Genomic DNA, 10,171 nt, shown 5'->3' with positions numbered 1-10,171 from the left:
CCCAGGTGGACTTGAATTCGCAGACCGTTGCCAGGCAGTGCACACATATTCATGAAAAATTTTAATTACACCGTATTATTTAAATATATTTAAATATTTTATAATTAAGTCGCCAGTCAAAGTTATCTAAATTGTCTGTGCCGTTTTACTTTTATGCACAAATTCCATGCATAAGTGACAGTTTTTATATATTTTTTATCACATTTTTATATGGGAAACTTGTATTTTTCAGACTTGCCTGACTTTGAAGTAGGATTTTTCCAGGAGGATTTTAAGACAGCATCAGAGCCAAAGGCTCCATCTGAAATCACATATTCTCTAAGTAGGTACTTCTTTTAAATAAGCACTGCACAACCATTAAAAAAGTCTTCTATATACAGTGAATGTAATCCGGACATACTACATTCTACTACATTTTTACTTATTAGATGAATATTTGGATGCAGCCAACATTTCTCATTATTTAACATATCATAACGTAAATGCATTACGTTATACCAACAAAACTATGGTGTAAATCAGGTAGAAATTAATAGCTCTTAAAGATAACAATTGCAGGTTAGCACTATTTAAAGAGTGGGTTTTGGAAGAGAGATATATCTAGCTGTGTGTGTTCGATCAATATATACATTCATATGCATCCGTTAACTGGATGACCAAGGAAGGAAAACTGCACATTAAAGTCAAGTTGTGTCTTTTAGCTTTGTTAATGCAGACCGTTAGGATTCATTGTTCCCTATAGACAAAGATACTTATCTCTATCAGAGGCAACCTTTGTGAGCTCCTCCGGATGCTGGGGGTGGGTGAACATAAAACACACAGGGTCAGGAGGGGGACCCTGCCCACCTTAGTCTATTCAGTGAGCGGCTCAAGCAGTCAGACACAACAATATGGAGTCTGAGCATGGGCTTATGTACCATCCCAGTGCATGGAAATGTGATTTTTGATGTAACACGACCATTTCAACTGTAATCAAATATTTAACCATGGAATTGGTGGAAGAAAACAGATTCAGTAAAAGAACATTGCGCTAAATGGAAAACCATTTTATTTTTCTGTAACTGTAGGCCCTGAATCAGCCTGTTTGCTGAGCTGAGCTTAATGACTACACATTTTTCATCTGTGCAGTTGAGTTATGGAGTTATCTCATTTTAAAAATGGATTTCCTTTGAAGGGGCCTCCAGAGCAAGTGGCTTTTTGCAGAAATATGAAAAGTGGACAGTGGTGTCTTGCTTCTGGCAAGTGTCTTATAATACAATTGTTGAACTTTTTATAGAAAACCAGGAAGGCTGAGAGATTGCATTGCTATGTTTTAATAACACATGGCCTTTTGAAACCACTTTTCTGCCCACAGTCAGAATGTGATGTCATTACATCAAGGGGATGTACTTTTCGATGTTTTGTGCAGATTATGTACTAAAAACCTAACTTGAACCCAAAACACTCAATCTGACTTTCACAGTCTCCAGTTGTTCCAAACCTCTTTTGACTTTCTTTTTTAGCACACACACACAAATATATTTTGAGTAATGTTGCAGTCCAGACTATACTTGGGCCCCTGACTTTCATTGTATAAACAAGCACCTGAGATTTAAAAAAAAAAATACTTTTTTTGTGCTTCACGGAAGTTATAGTTATACTACTATAAATATAGTTTTGGGGCGACATGAGCATGAGTAAACAATGACAGATTTTTTTTTAACTGTGTAGTTTTCCTCATATGTTTTTTGAGTGCTATAGTATATCGTGGACTGTTGATGATCATCATGTTCTCCAAACCTCAGCAAAGCTGTACACTTCACCTTCTTTCTGTTCTCAAAAACATTACCCCTGCTCTCATGAGATGTACAGTACTGATCTGGAACATAAGTGAAATGGTAAAAAATAGTTGAATGTGTGTTTGTGCCTACTGTATGAATGGTCAAACTGGCATTGAGACTCCCTGGCTCCATCCAGTTGAACAAAGTTGAGCTTACTATCAGGAAATTATGTTTCCTTTGGATGGGACAATTCTGATTGTTTCTAAATTTAGTGAATTCCTTTGGATCAGAGAGGTTGTGATATCCCAGAATATACTCTCTCCCAGGAGGAACATTGAGAATGGATTATTATTGGCTACCTCTGATTGTCATCAGAGATAAGCTGTTCCATTGACAAGAAGACGAAGTTTGGCACAATTCAACTCAAAAGCATGACGCTTGTGGGCTGAAGTGTGATGTAACATTTTGTTATCATTGTCAGAGACAGAGTTTCTTTACATTGTTAGGGTATTTAACACACAATCTGAATAAAAAATTAAGTTGCTAATTTATGTGTATGTAATTAAGTTTCTTATTTATCAAAACAATATTAGTTTATTTAAAGTCTATATTTTATTTAAATATTATCGTTATTAAATATTCAACTTCCTAACTCTTGTATAAATCCTATTTCTAATTCTTGTGTAATTGTGCATGCAGGTTTTTATTCCCTAATTGATACACTAAATGGAATATTTCTACTTTTAAAAATATAAGTAAATTAATAAAATATAATTAATTATTATTAATTATTATTAATTATGTTTTTTAACTCTTATCCTACTTTCACTTTTTATGACAATAAGAGAAAATATGCGGTATTTGTACATTTTAAAATTAACTTCTAACACTGCAAAACTATTTGTGCACTTCTGGATGTCTAAAAGCGACTATATTGAGATTTAAACATCATCTGAAAGCAGAATAGACAAGTATGTTTTTTTTTTTAGATACAACTTTTAGATACAACTATTTGAAAATTTGGAATCTAAAGGGGGAAAAATCTAAATATTGACAAAAATTCACCTTTAAAATTTTCCAGATGAAGTCCTTAGCGATGCAAATTACTAATCCAAAATTAAGTTGTGATATTTTTACGGTAGGAAATTTACAAAATATCTTCATTGAACATGATCGTTACTTAATACCTTAATGATTTTTGGCATAAAAAATAAATCAATAATTTTGACCCATACAATTGTTGGCTATTGCTACAAACATGCCTGTGCTACTTGGTTTTGTGGTCCATGGTCACAAATAATTAAAAGAAATGTTGATAATTTATTAAAAAAATATATATTTAAGTTACTAATTGATATTTTACTTTTAAATATATAAAATGTATTTTAAATAAATATTACGTTTGAAATATTACAGTATTTAAGTATTTATTTAACTAATTTGCTGAATGGCTATTATGCATGCAGTTTGTATGACCTTAAATAAGTTAAATATGTTAAATAAGACCACAAGAAATAATTGTACATAACTATTTATGCACTTCCAAGAATATCTAAAAATTGTGAGGAAAAAAATAGATGTTGGTAGTGGTATATTCCAGTGTGCATATGTATTCACTGTATGTGTTTGAACGTGTGTTTTTCATCTCTGTAGGACCCTTAATTCATGACAGTTGCCTGCTCTACGGTGCTTGCTCTCTGCTCTCTAACAATCTGCTCAGCGATGTGTGACCAGATATTGTGCATCTGAATCCTACACTAGACTACTGATGCAGCGGGAGAGGGGAGGAGAGAGGAAGAGGGAGAGAGAGAGAGACAGGGAGGGAGAGAGAGAGAGAGTGTGCGACCAAAACCGATTTCTCTCCCACATGCACAGAGAGACAGATCTCGCTCTCCTGCAGTGGAGTGCTGTTGGCTCTTCTGGATTCTCTGTTTACTCTCTTCCACTGGGAGAAAGGTAAGTTTCTCCTTCTGTCCTTCATCTGTCCAGAAATGTTTCATTGTAGAAGCTACAGCCTGGTTCCTGTTTTAGGTATACTATATATGTGACAATCTCAGTCAGGTGATTCGGGTCCATAAACATTTGTATTTTTCATTGATACCCACGGCTCGTGCTCTTTCTTGTGCTTAACGGATGGTTGTGTACCTTCTCAGACCTCTTCACATATTCACATATGAAAAAGCTCTGCGTTTCAGACGCATTCTGCTCCTTTGGTAACCATGGCGAAGGCAGCCGGCGTAGCAGCCTGTGCGTTTTGAGATAATCAGGTGATCCGGATGCTTGAAGAGAGAAGCCCACAAAAACATTAACGTGACAGGTCATTTATCATGTTTTCACAGACTAGTGTAATTGACGACTTCCGAGCAACAGCACTGTGCATGTGCCAAGACAGAAAATGGTGAAAAACATTTGCAACATTGGGAAAATACAGTGAAATTGGCAAAGAATCACAAATGTCAACAGGTTGTTTGGACCACATTGATTAACATCATTAAACAAATTAAAGAATTTGACTGACAGACACATCAGATATCACATTTTGGAGTATGTTGAGTGTGTATTCTGATACTGCTAGCAGGGGATTCAATGAAACAACCAGCATTGATGGTTGATGGCTGGGAGCAAACAACTATAATCAAGATATATAATTCATCAATGCACATACAGGCTAAACATAAATGGATTGATTCATTCAGGCCTGCAACATGATAACATTCTGTTAATGAACACTGTGGTGACTGACAACCATGAGGACGCAGAGAGCTGTTGATGTGGAAAATTATTGTGTGCAACGTGCATGGATTCAACAGTATTGAGCCCAGTGTTTTGCAGTGTGAGGGAATGGGAGGAGAAACATTAGCTGGGTTTCCATCACCCTGCTTTTATGCGCACTTTGAAGTAGCGCATCAGAATCGAGTGATGGAAACGCTTAATTTCGAATAAAAATACTGGAATTCGCGAAAAAGTTTTAACGCTCGCTTGAGGTGGTTTCTGAACATTATTATATTCAGTAGCTTTTCCTACTTTTCGTAGTGACGTATAATCCCAGTTTATCAGAAAGTGACGATTTTGTTCCCTTTGTCTCGTTGGATGGAAACAGTGCTTGTTCGCAAATGTATTATTCCTGTTTTGCCCATACATAAAATTTGCCACTTTTGATGGAAACCCAGCTATTGTGTAAAATAACAACACAATAACAACACCGGTCGATTGAAGTGATTTAGGGGATTCTGTAAAAACTGGACTTTTCCCTTGGTTTGATGTTATTGTGTCCAGTTGACTACTGTAGTTACAGTTAATGGGTGCTCAATATGACACCAAAACTACTGATTTTCAAACAATTAAGTATTTTTTATGTGAGTCAATAATAATACAGATAAATGCATCTAATAAACCTAGCATACAGCTACTGATTAGAGCTGAAGATCTTTGCCCAAACCCGGGGGACAAGATGGGTTTGGTCGGGTTCAGGCTTAATTTATATCATTTTACGGGGTAAATGAGTGGTCATGTGATGTGTTTCGATTTTATGGCGAAAAAGATGCGAAAATGTATGCTGAGCAGGTGAAATGGAGGATTGCCTCTGCTAATTACGTTTTGGTTGCACCAGCAACTAAAGCAAAGTCGGAGGTGTGGAAAAGTTTTAACCATGTTTATAATGAGAATAATGAGCCAGTGGGTTATATTTCTGGACGCACCATCAGTGAGCGCAGGAACCCGCTGAAGCCATGTGGATTTAATAATTTTCCTCCACAAAAACATGTAGGCCTAGCCTTATCTTGGTGAGTAAAGGTTTTTCAAATTATAACTAAATATTAATTGAGTCTTAAATGCATAATGTAGACAGAGTATATAGGCTAATGTTGGCATTATGCATTATTATTTTATTAAATTTCACCTGCTAGTGGCAAAGCAAATCCGGCAGAGCCTTTATCTTAATTTCGTTATTGCCAGATACCCATCTTAATTTAGAATTTATCTTAATTTTATTTAAGAAAGACTCGTTTTTATTGGTGCGTTAACCTATTAATAGGCTAAATGAGCCTATGCCTAGGCCTATTTAGAGTACTGAGATGTTACGACTTATTTTATTTTTTTGTTCCAACTTCCAAGTGGCCTATAGCCTACGATAGTCATGAATAAATTGTTAAAACATGTATAAATGACTCATTCTTGACAAAAGGTAAAAGAGCTGTGTGCGTGCGTACATTCGAATAATGTCGTGCTGTAAACGGGTTCGGGCTTTTAAAAAGCTGTCAATCAAAATGTACTTGTCGGGCTCGGGACGAAATCTTTCAGGCTCAGGTCCTGTCGATTACAGCTCTACTACTGATGGTGTGGTTTTATTGACATTGTGATGTTTTTCAACCACAATACACAAAAGAAAGAACATCTTAAAAATGACTCTAAAACATCTTAATTAGACTTAAATGTCTTTAATCCTGATTTAAGCTATTTTACTACTTCAATCCTTTGTAGCCTAGGATTAAGTTTGATTTCTATTTCTGTGTTTTTTGATGAACCACACTAAATGTTCTTTGTTTAGGACTAAGTTGCATTTGGTACACCAGACCATGGCTGCTTTGGTTCATGGTTGGGTTAATTTGAGGTTAAGGTTAGGCTAATGGCTTTCGCTGTCGGTAAAAACCTTTAGATGGTGTTTAAAGGAAAACCCTGTGCTTTTTATGGCTGGAGGTCATAAATATCCCCTCCCCCATCTTGTCTATAGGATAAGATCCAGAAAGGCTCGGTGAATAAATTATTTGATTTCATAAAGACATGAACCAATGATTCCCACAGCCATCATGCACGTCTAGAGGCCTGTTAAAATAATTGATATCATGATGGGTCGATCCGTCACCACTTAAGAGGGTCCTCAGCGCTAGACCTACTTTAAACACATATATTTGAAAGAAGGATATTTTGACCCTAACCCTCTGATTTTACAACCTTCTCTGATGGGTTCATTCAGGTCCTCTCTCATCTGGTCAAGTGAAATCACTATTTTGCCTCTCATTGATTAAGTAATGCGTTGGATCAAAAATTCAGTTTACAAAAGATGGCGATGGCTGTGGTTCTCAACTGGTGGGTCCAAACATGGTTGTGGACAGCTAGAAAAACAATGCTGAAAGACGCATAATAAAATACAATTGTATATACAGTACAGACCAAAAGTTTGGAAACATTACTATTTTTAATGTTTTTGAAAGAAGTTTCTTCTGCTCATCAAGCCTGCATTTATTTGATCAAAAATACAAAAAAAACAGTAATATTGTGAAATATTATTACAACTTAAATAATAGTTTTCTATTTGAATATACTTTAAAAAAAATAATTTATTCCTGTGATGCAAAGCTGAATTTTCAGCATCATTACTCCAGCCTTCAGTGTCACATGTAACATCCAGTCTATCACATGATCATTTAGAAATCATTCTAATATTCTGATTTATTATGAGTGTTGGAAACAGTTCTGCTGTCTAATATATTTGATGAATAAAAGGTTAAAAAGAACTGCATTTATTCAAAATAAAAATAAAATTCTAATAATATATATTCTAATAATATATTTTCTTTACTATCACTTTTTATTAATTTAACACATCCTTGCTGAATAAAAGTATTGATTTTATTAAAAAAAAAGAAAGAAAAAAAAAAATACTGACCCCAAATTACTGACCAGTAGTGTATATTGTTATTACAAAATATTTATATTTTAAAAACAGCTTCTTCTTTTTTTTTTTTTTTCATCAAAGTATCCTAAAAAAGTATCACATGTTCTGAAAAAATATTAAGCAGCAGAACTGTTTCCAACTTTGATAATGAATCATCATATTAGAATGATTTCTAAAGGATCATGTGATAATGATCCTAAAAATTCAGTTTGCATCACAGAAATAAATGATAATTTAAAGTATAATAAATTTAAAAACAATTATTTTAAATTGTAATAATATATCACAATATTAATTTTTTTTTTGTATTTTTGATCAAATAAATGCAGGCTTGATGAGCAGAAGAAACTTCTTTCAAAAACATTAAAAATAGTAATGTTTCCAAACTTTTGGTCTGTACTGTAGGTGTGACAGCAAAATGACTAGTCTTACAAACATTTTAAAGGGAGAGCAAAATATTTTCATTTCAAAAGGTTTGCAGCTTAGGTGAGCGTAAAAGTCCTCTTTAAAAAAAAATAATAATAATAATCTTTCTGACCCCAGACATTTAAATGGCAGTGTACTCAAAATACACAACTTTTAAATCTCTTTGTATAACTTTACATAATGTGTTTGTGTCTGTAAATTTGCTGTTGGCTTATGTTTTTCGCAGCAGCTATTAAACATCTTTGAATGGATCATTCAGATGCATATTAACTTTTAATTGTTCAGTTATACAGGAACCAATAATCCTGATTCTTCTCGCAAAGTCAAATCTGTTGCACATCCAACTGTAATCTGTATTTTGACAAATAAAATTAATCTGTCACTTGGTGAAAGAAATTAAGCAGATGCCAAACTGAACAGGCTGCTGAAAGTATAAAACTATATTTAAAAATAGATTTTGTATCGTTGGGCCTCCAAAATCCAAAATCTTGAAACGAAACCATCTGAGAACCACTGAATTAGAGTAAAAATGACAATTGTGACAGTTTGGATGATAATTGCAATTGTTATTAGGATGATTAGGAGTAAGAATTAAGTTTTAATGGGGGGGGGGGGGTTGTTACAGACGGTGAAGGTCAAGGATCTATAATAATATAAAAAACTCAAATATAAAAACTCAACAAGGGAGGGATTTCAGGCTAGGAATAAATGTGTGATGTTAAATCAGGACTAGCTCTCGAGCACTCGCTTTTTCCCTTTTTCTGCTTGAGTGATTACATCCTGCTCTGGCAGGCCCTTTCTTTGCCACGCACAGTAGAACAAAATGACAATGAAAGAGTGAAGGGAGAGAGAGAGAAATGATAGAGACAAGGAAAGAAGAAAAGAAGGGGGTCTAATAGTAAAGATCAGTGCTATACAGTCATTTATGTTTCCTCTTTGGCATTGACTCTGACACATGCACAGTAGCGTTTGTGATGCTGTTTAACAAGCTCCTGTGGGGTCTGACTTACTGAGGCATTTAGCTCAGACAAAACTGTTCTTAAAACATTTCAGAAGGTGTGAAAGAAAAACCCAGGGGCTGGCAAATCAACTGATCTGGCATCTGATACATTTTCGGAGAAATCTGGCCTGTAGTAATGTGGTCTTTGATAGCGAGGTTGTAGAAGACGGGACTCTATTCGCTCAAAGCAGGTGGTGTGTGGTAATGAGCAAACAGTCTGAGAGTGATGACGGTAATGACTATGACTCAGCCAGGTTTCAACTGCGCCCCCTGTGAAAAGATTACGCTTGTTAAAAAAGCTTCCAAAATGGTGGGAGACATCAGAAATGGTGAGAGTATTATGGTGGTATGCAGTTCTGAATTCTGACACTACCATTCTGCTCTTGCTATGCATAGTAAGCAGATGTTCTGTATGCACAGAATAGCTGGATATCAAAATGTGCTGTGTACAAGCACAATATATTTTACAGGGTACTGCATCCTATAATTCAGTATGTTGGCCTTGACCTTGCTTTTTCAATGTAACATGGAAACAATATTTTATGTTTTATTTGATTGGACCATTCTTTTTTTGGATAAATTAATATATATATATATATATATATATATATATCCTTATTTTTTGAGTAAGGATGCGTTTAATTGATCAAAAGTAAGCAGTAAAGACATTTTTTACAAGGCTTCTTTTTTCTTCTTTTTTTCTTCTTTTTTTTTTGAAGGTTCTATTCATCAAACAATGCTGTAGAAAAACTATCACATTTTCAGATGTTCAGATGTTTTGGATTTTCTTACAAAGACAAATTTGAGATCCATCAGTCTTTTTTAAATCCATTTGCCCAGAGCCAGTTAGTTGGTTTAATCTAGTAAGCAAACCTCATTAAGCTGTGAGATCTTTAAAAAGACTCTTGAGGGAGACCATTTCTGTGATACAGATGGCATTGAGAGACGGAAGAGACACAATGGGGTTACAGAAAGAAATGAAATGAAAGAATTTCATAATACTTATGCCACTGTTTGCTGACCAAAAACAACTGATGTTATCCCCAGCGGGAGAGTAGAGAGTTTTTGCAGTTTCGAGAACAAATCAATTGCGTGAGGGGGAGAGAAAGTGAACAAGAGAGAGAGAGAGAGAGGGCGAGAAAGAGGGATGCGGGGGTGGCAAAGAAAGAAAAAAAGAGTCCAAGTCTCACTCCGAGAGAAATTCCATCAAATTCAACTCCTCTCACTGAGGCTACAGGTCATCAGCTTTATACTCCAAAATTAGCCCACAGCTCCACAAAGAAACCAGCCTCTATACGTCCTACTACACCA

At 35.1% G+C, this 10,171-nt stretch overlaps 1 protein-coding gene across 1 annotated transcript in view; it reads left to right on the top strand.

The window, feature by feature from the left end:
* The first annotated feature begins 3,462 nt into the window (after positions 1-3,462).
* Positions 3,463-10,171, top strand: part of LOC132105829 (proline-rich transmembrane protein 4-like) — a 31,101-nt gene continuing 24,392 nt past the window's right edge. The window contains exon 1 of the mRNA XM_059511256.1: positions 3,463-3,716. The gene's annotated coding sequence lies outside the window, so the exon portion shown is untranslated. The remainder of the gene's footprint in view (positions 3,717-10,171) is intronic.

This window comes from Carassius carassius, chromosome 26, assembly GCF_963082965.1.
Source record: "Carassius carassius chromosome 26, fCarCar2.1, whole genome shotgun sequence".
NCBI lineage: Eukaryota > Metazoa > Chordata > Actinopteri > Cypriniformes > Cyprinidae > Carassius > Carassius carassius.
The sequence above is the reverse complement of the archived record's forward strand: the minus strand, read 5'-3'. Positions and strand labels throughout refer to the sequence as shown.